General features: G+C 40.1%; 1 long non-coding RNA gene across 1 annotated transcript; it reads left to right on the forward strand.

The window, feature by feature from the left end:
• The first annotated feature begins 6,699 nt into the window (after positions 1-6,699).
• LOC146645181 (uncharacterized) lies at positions 6,700-10,408 on the forward strand. The gene is made up of 2 exons (XR_014909009.1): positions 6,700-7,453; positions 7,845-10,408. It is a non-coding gene; the product is annotated as an uncharacterized LOC146645181 (long non-coding RNA).
• The last annotated feature ends 3,139 nt before the right edge of the window (positions 10,409-13,547 follow it).

Raw genomic sequence — 13,547 nt, forward strand, 5'->3', positions numbered from 1 at the left:
TTTAGCTACATGGAAAAAAACAGTGCCAATATATTAAAGCAGATGCAAAGACAAGAAAATTTCCTATGTGTGTATCACAAAAGATGAAATGATAATAACTAGGAAGTGGTTTAGGAAAAAAATACATGAATAAAACATGTATGTATGTGACTCTTTTTAAACGATACATCTGTGTGCCACAGAGAGAGACGGACATCTTAAAGTTCTGCCTTGTCTTTAACGTCTGAAAGGAAAAGGAAAAAGTATGACTTGTCACATAAAAAAAATTGGTACCGAACAAATCACAAACACAAAAATCACAAATAATTAAGTCAAACAATTCAGCAGATCCAGTACCTAACACAAAATACTGAAGCTAAAAAAATAAAGATTTTGAATGATGCTAAACCCAGAGGCATTGCATAGTTTGAAAAGTATAATAATTGCAGGTGTTGTATGACTAAAGCTTTATACTCACCCTGCCTGGCCTTTGAGTGAAGTGCTTTGAGGGAGAGTCAGTGATAGCAACACAATTGTGCTACATGTAAACTCTCAAAACATGATCATTAAAGAATGATCCTGAAGCCTTGCAAAATGCCTCATCATAGCAAATCTCCTTGTGCCTAAAACGAGTGGAGCGCGTTTGACCTTCTCTGCAGTACCAACACATGGGGCTTTTTTTCTAAAAATAAAGAAAAATGATTAAACCTTACTGTACAGCAACGATCACTGTAAATCATGACCAAATCATAACTATTCCCTGGAAAACAACATATTTGTTTATTTATATTTTGGACATTTATAAACGTGTATATTTATTTATATTGAGTTGTGTATTATATTTAGTATTCATGTATAAAATGTCTACAAAAATATCAAGTTTTTCAAGAACAGAATTGTGAGACAACAGTAATTAAAAAGGACAAAAATGCATTTGTTTGTTTGTTATTAGACCTGTGTTTGTTAGTTATTAATGTTTCCAGCTGCCCTTTTTTGCCAAAGGCGCTCTGCCATCTGTAAAGGATTTTGCTAGCTTATAGGAAATGACATTTACATGACATGTTCCTGTCTGTTATTCATTTGATGTGTTTTCTGTAACAGCAGGAGATGAAATCACCCAATAACTGTCATTAAAAAGCTCATTGCACATCTATTTGGTTATCACACATTATAATATATTCTGTTTTCATTGTCACTGAGTAGATATAGGCTGTATTAGCAGAAATATTTGGGTTTTTTAAGAAGAACACAGTTGTACGTGTTGAGTACCATCATCAGAGACAGTCAGTAAATCAGGAAACCACATTTTACTCATAATTAGATTATAAATACTATATTATGATGAAAATTCAGATTAGTGTAGTTATGATGTTTTCAGAATCAGATACCAAGGAAATCCTGTAAAACCAGGAAAAAGTTTTACTTTTTTATTTATTCACACCGATATTTATTTTTGTTATTGATTTTATATTATTTTTAGCAGCCTTTTTTGTTGCTTTTAGTGCGAACAGTGCAGATAATAAATGCTTGCAATTTATTGTTTGGGTTTTATTTAGCTCTTGCTATTGTCCATGTTCACTCACTATCACACTACCATATTGTTATCAATAATGTCGGTCATTTCTGCTTTTCTTCAATGAAGAGCCAAAGGTTGTTAAAAGAACACCATCTTGAATGTGACTTTGGTTCAAATCAACCAAAAAATGTTTGATTTATAGACTCAAACTGTTTTTGGGCAGATTTTTTTTCAGTATTTATTTTTTTAAGTAACTTGACTGATTCTTTTATAGTGGTTTCTCTACTCCTTAAGCACTTTCGCTCTGATTAACACATTGCAGAGCAACTTAAGATTTAGTATCTAAATCCTGCATAACTACTCCACCATATATTAGCATAATAGCTTGGCAAAACTGTTCAAACCCTGCCCCAGAGAGAAAAAAACAAAAAAGTGCAGACTCCTTGAATCTAAATAAAAAAGGCATATGTTTACCACTGTGAAAACTAATGATTTAAAATATTAGCAAGAAGTTCACTTTAATTAGATTTAATTTATATAGGGCCAAACACAAAAGCAGTTGGCTCAAGGCACTTTATATGCAAGGTAAAGACTAAACTATAATACAAGTAAGAGACAAAATTTTGAAATATTTCACTTCTCTACCTCTAGGAGGATGTGTGAATGGTATGCATTTCAACTTAATGGAACTAATATAAATACTACATGGATGCTGCCAATACTGACATTTCATGCACAGTTTGACAATGATGGTTAAATAATGCTGAGATCTGGTTCAGATTATCAGGTGGTATTGATGAAGGTGGGTTTACACCTGATGAAAAACATTTGGGAACCACTGCTTTAAACAACAAGTTAATTCAAACGTACTTATGTAGCACTTTTAATCTCAAGACATTTTGCCGTGCATTGCACTCAAATAAATGCATCTGAAAACATTTACCCAGAACCCACATCCACCTCACACATGTAAACCAGAAACAAACAGCTAGAGTACCCCACACTTGTGCGTGCACACACACACACACACACACACACACACACACACACACACACACACACACACACACACACACACACAGAGTAACAAGTAAGAACCCTGAGAAATGCTTTCAGTTTAGCATTAAATGTGGATGCAGATGTCGAAGATCTCAGGTCACATCGACAGTTTGTTCCACTGAAAAGGATTAAACTAATCCAAAGCATCATCAATCTGGGGCTCACCACTTGAGAGGAAGACTTTTCAGTCCTGCTCCTAGACCTAAGTGACTGTCAGGGTTCCTGGGTCATTGACCCAGTGTTTTTTAAAGTTTTGGACTTTGTCACTTTTTATTTTCCACGTGTTTTTTGTTTTATTATCTTAGTCATCTGTCTGTGTTCTGTTCTACTTCCTATGTATCATTAGTTAGATTATTAGTTGATCCAAATCACAAATCTGTTTGGTGTTGTGTCAGGAAGGGTGTCTGTTAGAAACTGATTTGTTTCCACATTTTCACAGTTTCCCGGTTCTGACCCATTATTATGGAATTACATAGAATAAAAGGCTTTATTGGGATTGTATTGTATTATGAGGTCTTTAATATAAGATTATTCAAGACATTGTATGTGACGAAAATCATTTTAAATTTGATTCTGGATCTAACATGGAGCCAATGAAGAGAAGCCAATATAAATATAAGTAAACTAATGAAGAAGATCTGTAATTATTTATTTGTCTGCTTTCCTGCATGTTCAGCATGCTAGTCTATTTTTTGCATCACTTCCTCTTTGCCACATTGACAAACTCAGTATTTACATCATTACTCTTTAGTCCAGTAATTTTTTTTGCCTGCCTTCTGTAAGCCAATCAGCCTCAGCCTCTTATATGCTACCTATTTAATGAAATACTTCTTCTTTATTTTTTATTTTTTGGCACAAGCAGAGCAAAGTGAACTGGAATCACATTCCTTGTATAGACTTAGCCAAAACAAGGTCCTGTCCTAATTCCTATCACTGGCCGGATTCTATGTTCTTATGGTGAATCATCGGAATTTAACTGTCAAATAGCCTATTAACTTCTCCATCTCAATTAATCATGCTGAATTGTTCTCAGTAAAGAATTCTGGGGGGTTTTTTTGTTATTATTTAAGTAGAATTGAAGTCAGATATGTTTTGGACGGTTGTAGATCTCTGCTTTAGTCTGTTTGGTTTGAGGGATGTCATCAATATCATCTTAAATTTCCTGTGAACCTTCCACTTTGTCACCCCATGGGCTAAGTTGAAAAAAAAATGGCAGACTAAACTGTGACAAGTCCAATTCCTGATGCTTATATAAATTTACTACATAGTGGTATTTAATGGGAAAATCCTGTGATGAAACTGGTTCAAAACTTTTCAGTGCTTTCATTGTGGATGCCTAATATATTATACTCCTGATATGTTATTTTTTTGTATAGTTACAATACTTTCATGTTTCAGATCCAGCTTTCCATCCATTTTCTTCTGCTTATCCGGGGCCGGGTCACAGGGGCAGCAGCCTAAGCAGAGAAGCCCAGATGTCCCACTCCCTGGCCACCTCTTCCAGCTTGTCTGAAGGAACACCAAGGCACTCCCAGGCCAGCCAAGAGATATAATCTCTTCAGCGGGTCCTGGATCTGCCCTGGGGCCTCCTCATGGTGGGATATGCCTGGAGCACCTCACCCAGCAGGCATCCAGGAGGCATCCTTGTCAGATGCCCAAACCACCTCAACTGAGCGCCCACACAGATGGCTGGACACCTCACCCTAAAGGAAAAACCAGCCACCCTTCGGAGAAAGCTCATTTCTGCTACTTTTATCCGGGATCTCCTTCTTTTGGTCACTAACCACAGTTCGTGACCATAGTAGAAGGTGGGGAAGTAGATTTACTGGTAAATTGAGAGCTTCTCTTTTACGCTTAGCTTTCTTCAGCCACAGCATCAATACATCTATTGATCTCCAACTCCCTTCTCTCCTCACTTGTGAACAAAATTTCGAGATACTTAAACTCCCCCACTTGGGGCAGAAACTCATCCCTGACTGAGAGTTGGCACTGCACCCTTTTCTGGCTGAGGATCATGGCGTCAGATTTGGAGGTGCTGATTCTCATTCCCGCCGCTTCATACTCAGTTGTGAACCACTCCAGTGCGAGCTGAAAGCCATAACCTGATGAAGCCAGCAGAACCACATCATCCTCAAAAAGCAAACATGAGATTCTGAGACCACTCAAGTGGTCTGAGACCATTCTGTCCATAAAAATTACGAGCAGAATCAGTGACAAACGGCAGCCCTGGCGGAATCCAACACCCACATGAAACAAGTCTGACTTGACTATGCTCTTGCGATGGTTGTATAAGGATCACCCTTGGATATCCTTGAGAGGGTATAGACAAAAACTGCATTGTTCCTCCTGCATCCGAGGTTTTACTAACAGATGAACTCTCCTTTCTAACACCCTGGCATAGACTTTCCCGGTGAGGCTGAGTGTGATCCTTCTCCGCCCCCGATCTCCATGTAACATTGTAGAGGCGTGTCAACCAAGACAGCCCTACAAAATCCAGAGCCTTCAGAAACTCAAGGCGAACCTCATCCACCCAAGCAGCCTGCCACCGAGGCCTTGTTTAACTGCCTCAGTGCCCTCGTCCCCGGAGATAGACCAGTCGTCCCCCTCATCCCCATACTCTTTCAGCCTGATGGTTCGCTTCACCTCTGGTATCCACCATCTGGTTTGGGGGTTACCACCACAACAAACACTTTGAGGCCGCAGCTAAGTGAAGCAGCTTCAGCAATGAAGGTGTTGAACATGGTCCATTCGTACAAAATGTGCCCAGTCTCCTTCACAATGTTATCGAAGCTCTGCTGAGGTGGGAGCTGAAGAACCCGCGGGCCGGGATTCTGCCGGACTTTCCCAGTGCAGCCTCACTATACGTTTAGGCGTATAGTGAGCAGATCCCGGGAATAACATCGGAGATCTCTGTCCAGAAGAGCGCAGTCCTGGGAACAGCTAAGATACTGCACAGGACCCTCAAGCTCCCAGGCCTCTGGTAGAGGACCCGAGCTTGAAGGATAAACCGCCCGCAGGGGCGTGCTGGGTGTTTTTATATATATATATATATATATATATATATATATATATATATATATATATATATATATATATATATATATATATATATACATACATACACACACACACACACACACACACACACACACACACATATACATATATATATACATATACACACACACAAACACACACACACATATATATATATATATATGTGTGTGTGTATATGTATATATATATGTATATGTGTGTGTGTGTGTGTGTGTGTGTGTGTGTGTGTGTGTGTGTGTGTGTGTGTGTGTGTGTGTATATATATATATATATATATATATATATATATATAAATTTTATATGGACTGCAGGTAAAAGGTATGGCGAGTGACTGCTGTGTCTTAGCAGCTGAAAAACTACTGCAGTTCCATTGCAGCGTGGCATGAGAGGAAGCATAACAGATCAGACTGATTACACATTTCACGTCCCCTCCCAAACTTGTGACAGTATAGCAGAACATTGAGCTGAGCTGATGGGCTTCTTGTTTAGTCGTGCAGCAGTCATTGCATTATTTAAAATGACTCCATACTGAAGAGCCCAGAGAAGTCAGAATTCAGTCAGTATGCTGAAAGACTGCCCTCTTGTGGCAAAAAGCCTCAACAAACCCCTTTTCTTGACATTTAAACAATTAGGATGGACCTCTTGCTCACTTGTGATTTTCGTGGATATCTTGACAACACAGAATTGTTCAAATACAAAACTCAGTATCACTGCAAGAAGTTTCACATTGACAATAATAGGCAATAATAGTGGGCTCTCCCTCTCTACCCTCTCTCAGTCTTTGTGCTACCAGTCAAAAGGGCAACAGTGAAACAGAATTTAAAGCCCAATAACTTTTATAACAACATTCTAACTAAATGAGAGCTGCTGCCATGAGGTAACATTTGACATAAATTTATAAAAACATTTCTAATAGGTTTCTTTCTGTACTTTAATTCACTGTTTATAGATGTTGCAAACATACTATGATCCACAGTTTGACCGGAATAAGAAACTATAACTGTTATGATATTTTGATACCATGGTAGCATTTACAGGATATTGTTTTATTGTGATATTATACAGAAAAGAGTTACTCAATAAGGCCCATTTAATAGTTGTTTTTCTCTTTCTCTCTGACCCAAGAATTAATGTGTAAGACTCACAGGCTGGTACCCCAAGGTCGAAAACACCACAGAGACGAGACCACTTCCTTACTCCCATCCTCCCTTCCTTATCTCTTAGAAAAAGGCTCGTTAAAGGCCAGGTGGTTTGTTTCAGAATTCACTAATGAAAGAACTCTGTATTCTGTGTATTTTGCTGGGATGATCATAAATTGTAGCTGAGCTGATAAACTACACACAGGATACTTCTTTGCTCACAAGGCAGGAAGACGTTTCCTTATTTGGTCTGTACTGGTTTGAACTGAGAACTTGCTGACACACGAACCTTTTTTTCCTCTATATAAACTGCTGTGTATCAAATAAACCTTTGAGTCGATTGGGAAGGCAACCTAAAGCAGTCTCTGTTTTCTTGTTCTCCCAAGCTGCTCCCGAGCTCGTACTAACACGCTGAATGGCATACCTGAGTGTTACTTTAAATAATTAGGAATCTTAGAAGGAAAGGACAGAACTCTGCTTATCGCTCACGCCACGGAGGAAACCCGGGACGGCAATTTCCTTCAATTTTGGTGTCAGAAGTGGGATGGCTGACAGAAGGTAAATACACGTCTTTCATATTTATATAAAGACCGTATTATACCTCTCTCAGTGATCGATCCATAAAAAAAACGGGATATGCTGACGAAGTTTCACTTAGTGATCCAGAGAGATACACTGACGACTTCCTCAGTCCCCGAATAAAGTAGATTAACCCTTGTGTGGTGTTGGTGGACACAGGAAGTTGCCTGTTGTCTTGAATATTTTAATTTTGTTAAAAAATAATAATAATAATAATAATTAATTGTTTAATTAAACGTACGTTAAAAAGTGAGAAGTTGCTCACTCAGAAAAAGTGACACAGGAAGTTGCCTGTTGTCTTGAATATTTCTCGTTAAGCGAGAAGTTGCTCACCAAAGAGTGACACAGGAAGTTGCCTGTTGTCTTGAAACGTACGTTAAAAAGTGAGAAGTTGCTCACTCACAGAAAGCTAGTAAATAATTAAATTTAATTTTGTTAAAAAAAAAAAAAAAAAAACGAAAGAAAACTGAAAACGGGTCTCACAGACCCGATTACCATACAAGGGTTAAAAGCAGTAAATTAAAAGCAGAAAGACACAGGAAGTTGCCTGTTGTTTTACGAGAAGTTGCTCGTTAAGCGAGAAGTTGCTCGCTAAGTGAGAGTTGCTCACACAAACAAAAAATTGCTAGCAATAAATTTAAAGTAACCTCAGCTGTGCCGCAGCGAAAATACTAACATAAATCCTTCAAGCGTGTAAACCCCTCTGGAAATCACTGAACATGGGTCAGAATTATTCAAAGACCACAGACAGGTCCGATAAAAAATCTAAAGTACCTGTAAAACCAAAAAATTAATAAAATACAAAATAAAGTCTCAAATAACGGCTCAGTATAACTCCCATTTCCGGTTACGTGTAACCTACGTCCGCGAATCGGTGAAGACATCCATGATCACGTATCCAGAACATGCGGAAGTGCTTATGTGACTGACTTTGTTTACAACTTACGGACTGTGAGTACAATGCATTCTAATCTCTTTTCGGAGCCTTATCCCGAACGATTATCGCCAGAAACCAGGTCAGTAGAAATGTTGAATATCATTTGTGATAAGAAAAGTAGTCTGCTTAAAAAGTCCTGTAGAAAATATGATAGAATGCCGCGACGTGATGCATCAAATGTTACCGCTATGGACAAAAGGACCGGAACCAGGCGTAGATACTTTAACATCAAATAAAACTAGTGCAGGCTCTAGCAAAGAAAATAAATCTACTGCGGGAAAAGCTAGTCTTGCATGCTCAGCCATTCAGCCCACAGCCCCGCCGCCTTACGAAGATGAGACCGAATTAATAGTTGCTGCCGCAGCCGCATGCAAACAACGTCAGCGCTTTGATCCAACCAGCTTAAAAGACAGTGACAAAAAACCTGAATCACATGCAACGGGTCTCAGCCATCTCTTTAAACAGGATCAGGAAAAACAATATATACGCCGCGAGGAAGAATTAGCAGAACATAGAAAGAGAGAAAAACTTTTGAAAGAAGAATGTGAGGAACTTATGAAAAACAATTCAGACGACTATGAAGAAAAACTTTTGCATCAGGCAGTGTCCACGATAGACACCCACATGAAACGCCACGATATCGTAGCTAGAGGTTTAGAGGTAGCTAAAGAAATACCTGTTACCCGAACTTTAATAAAGACTTATCTAAAAGGAAAAAAGGAAAAACAAAGCCAGAATGACAAAGGTCCTTACGCCAACACTCGCGGTAGTAAACAAACAGACCCAAAATCTAGTGACGTCAATGACACTTACCCCTTTATGATAATAGGAGATCAGTGTTGTATTCAGCCCCCTAAAATCTCAGAATTAGTGACAACTATTAAAGAGCTTCCCGATCCTCTTAAAAATCCTACAGCCTTTGTCTCTGCACTACAGAGAAGTACCAGATATCACCATTTGGGTGGTCCGGATTACAGGTACATATTGTGTCAATGCATTCCTGGAGTAACCGAGTCACAACTCATAAGAGAGATAGGTGAATTAGACCCAAAGCATGATAAAGCATCCACAACTGCAGAGTTTTTGTGGGTAAATAATGACAAAATCACCGATTTCTTTAAGAATCTAAAGAAATTCCTGCTAACAATGTCCAGAGACAAAATTGACTTAAATGCAGTAACTATGTGTAAACAGAAGCCTGATGAATCTATCCTAGTATTCATAAAACGCTTTATGCACTGTTGGACAAGCTAGAGGTGCAAATTTAGCTCAGTTTTCCAGCAGCCGCAGACACCCAGAGCAAAAATGAATTTGTGTATTTAATTTAACACAAAGTGTGAAATGTTTGCTGACACTGATAACAGCTTATGTTTTCTCTGCCCTATGTACCGACATGATGGAGAAGGAACATCCTCTGTGTCAGCTGGACCCTCAGCAGAGAATGAACTCAACATCCTTTTTGTCCGGTACTCTATGTCACACACTGTGCCAAAAAAACGTGTACAGACGCCACTAACAGGTAATCCCATGACTGGGAGCCACACTTTTGTTTCTCTCACACTTTTCAACAACATGATAACTGCTCACACAAGTGAAGGTCAAACAGTGATTTTGTTACATAACTCAGACATAGGTTACGAAATATGTCGTCACATAGATCTAACCTAACCTATCCACTGTACTATTTCTGCACTTACGTTGCCAGCTGAATACCAGAATATGACATTGTGGTCTAAAAGTGAGAATGATATAGGATTTATTGACTGTACACTTTATCACGTACACCTATTAAAACACAACAAGCCAGTATATGTCAAGCAACATCCCATTTCTGCCGAAAAAGCCGCAGCCCTAGATGTCATGATAGGAGATTTAGAGACTACAGGAGTAATAAAGCCTACAGTATCTCCATATAATACTCCTGTCAATCCTGTGCCAAAGCCTAACAAACCTGGCGTATGGCGTTTCATACAAGACTTAAGGCAAATTAATGCAGTCAACATTCCTCTGCCACCTCTCGTTTCAGATGTTCACAGCATATTGACATGCTTTGCATACACACTTTACCGTGGTGGATTTATGCTCCGCTCCTTTTTCTCAGTAAGACACACAGCCGTTATTTGCATTCACACATAGAAATAAGCAGTACACTTGGACTCGTTTGCCCCAAGGCATGATAGACAGCTCTGCTGCTTTCTCAATGGTGCTTCACTCCTCCAGGGCTGCACCCTGATCCACATGTGGATGACCTCCTCCTCTGTGCTGAAAGTGAAAAACTATGTCAAACTGCTACACACATGCTTCTCCAGCACCTCCAAAAGACTGGCCACAAAGCATCAGCAAAGAAAATGCAGTACTGTCAGACTTCTGTTCAATATTTGGGATTCACACTGTCTCACGGAAAACGTTCCATGACTGCAGACAGGGTCAAAGCTGTGACCTCTGTCCCTCGTCCCACTACACAGAAGGAAATGTTGTCCTTCCTGGGCATGGTGAACTATTGCAGACAGTGGATACCAGACTGTTCTTTTCATGACCACATTCTGCGTGACTGTTGTAAAAAAGACAAGCCTCCTCGAATACTGTGGTCCACAGAAATGACTGCCTCTTTCAATGCATTACAGGGAGTGCTGACCTCCGCCACTCAAAGGTGCTGCCTGAATTGTTCAGGAATGCCGGCCTGCCTGAGGGCAGTAGCAGCTTGCTCTATCATGATAAGGGACTGCGAGAAGCTCACACTCTCACATGACACTATTCTACACACCAATCACCAGGTCACGACCATTCTAGCAAACATAACTACACAAAATATGCAAATCTCACTATAAAAGCGAGCAGCACACCCAATTCGCCAGCACATTTATTGATCCTATGCTGTGTTCTTCTGACCGACAGGATGGCTCAGACAGGCTTGACGATCATGACTGCATGACACGTATACAGGAATCCACAGCACCACGTCCAGATTTAGAGCAGACACCTATCCCAGACTCAGCCACGGTTTATGTGGACGGGTCCTGTTCAAGGCCGAATGACAACTCATTTCTTTGTGGCTATTCAGTGGTAACAGTGCCTGACATCATACTAGAGGCTCACTCATTTACGCAGACAGCCGCTATGCATTTGGCGTTGTGCATGACTTTGGCACATTGTGGAGACAAAGAGGATTTAGATCTGCTGATGGAAAATAAATTGCTAAATTCTGATTTTGTGCAAAGACTTTTTCAGGCTATACAGCTACCATCGGCCGTTGCAGTTGTAAAAACGAAAGGACACAGTACAGCTGACACAGACGAAGCAACAGGTAATGCCTTAGCAGACGTGACAGCCAAGGCTGCAGCTGCATCACAGCTCCCACCTCCGCAGGAAGTATTATCTGTGCCCCTACAGCTGTCACTTGTTAAACTCCCAGACTATTTAGGAACAAATGTTGATTTAAAATTCATACAAGAGCAAGCCTCTGCATGTGATTACACCTATTGGGAGAATAATGACTGTACCTTAGATGACAGAGATGGCTTATACAAAATCTTAAGGGTTTGATTGCCCTCCCATATTCCCTGATGCCAGTCCTTGCCCGACATTTTCACTGTGTGAGTCATGTCGGACAAAGAGGGGTAATAGGGGCAATAAAATCAAGATTTGTAATTGAGAAAACATCACATGCAGTAAAAAGCATATTAGCAACCTGTTTAACATGTGCACGAACTAATGTAGGAAAATCAAAAGCGAAACATCAGCATTTACCACAACCAGATTTTCCATTTCATACATTACAAATTGATTTTACACATATGCCAGCGCAAGGAAGCATCAAGTACTTACTGGTAATAGTGGATCAATTTAGTAAATGAGTAGAAGCTTATCCAACATCAAAAGAAACTGCAGAAGTAGTCTGTCAAAAGTTGAGCAATGAAATAATACCCAGATTCGGAATACCTCACCAGATTAACAGTGATAGAGGATCTTCATTCACATTAGAAGTAATTCAAAAGTGTGCTAAAACTTTAATGACCTGGGTCAAATTACTTACTCAAGTCCTGTGTGAGATTAGAATGACTCAATCTACAGTAACCAAATTATTTCCATTTGAAATAAGACTATTTCCAACACCATGGTCAGCTTCCAGAGGGGCACCGCTAGTAGAAGGTGATGTATATTGCATTGTCCACTGATGTTCACAACCTGGTAGAAAAACTGAATAATAACTATCAGAAAGTTTGTCTCTCTCAGCCTTTCCCCTCCACAGTTCCACCAGTGGAGACAAGGAGATGCATGTTGGAGAAGCCACTAAAACCAAGGACTCTCTGGGAGGCCGCGCGTGTTCCAGCCCCAGACTGTACTGGCAGTGACGAAGAACCAGCATCCTTACGGACGGACAACCTCAGTGGATTCATGCCAGCAGGGTTAAGACCAGCCCAATCGGACCATCTCAGGCGTCGGATCAAGCAGATGACATCTCCGGCGAGCCAGCGCCCGGAACTAGAGCAAATAAACACACACGGGTAGATGACATCTCAGGCGAGCCAGCGCCCGGATCCAGTGTACATACACACACAATCACTGATTAACACACAACGTCTGAAAGAACAACAACAAGGTACTCAAACATCCAGCAGGAACAGAAAGCCAAAAGTACCACATGATGTCTAACCTGATAAAGCTAGACTCACTCCATCCTGATAATGGAGAAAATGAAATGCCCATTGTCATCATACGGCGCGTATTCAATGTCTCTCGAACCTGGGACCAGGCCAGAAGACGACTGAAGAACTGTCTTTCTTATATATTTAGGTTATCTATCATATCTATCGCATTAACCTTAGGATTTCTCTTTGCTATTTTGTATTGTAAACTGCAACCATGTTCATATTTCTGCAGGTCATATTTTGCTGACTATACCTCATGCTCTATTTTGCAAGACACCTACTTAATGCACTCATTACGTTCCCTAAAATCAGTAAATGACAACATAAACGCCACTAATAAACCATTTTATGCACTCTCTAGAACAGGAGCTAACGCCTGGTATGAAAATGCCAGAACAGCCGCTCGTGATTTAGGAAACAGTAACTGTTATGTCTGTTCAAAGGCTAATCCAGAACAGGTAATAGTAGGATACCCCATATCCGGTTTCCCCCTCACTGAGGGACTAGAGGAAATCGGCGGAGATAATGCTCTCCTTAAAGACGCTTTACAGTTGACTCTGAGCCCTCTCGACTGCCTACTTAGACACACACACACACCAACTAACCCTGAGACTCCATTAGGCGAATTATTG

Source organism: Rhamphochromis longiceps, linkage group LG20, assembly GCF_057381845.1.
Source record: "Rhamphochromis longiceps isolate RC_006_pf linkage group LG20, R_longiceps_female_GT1.1, whole genome shotgun sequence".
Taxonomy (NCBI): Eukaryota; Metazoa; Chordata; class Actinopteri; order Cichliformes; family Cichlidae; genus Rhamphochromis; species Rhamphochromis longiceps.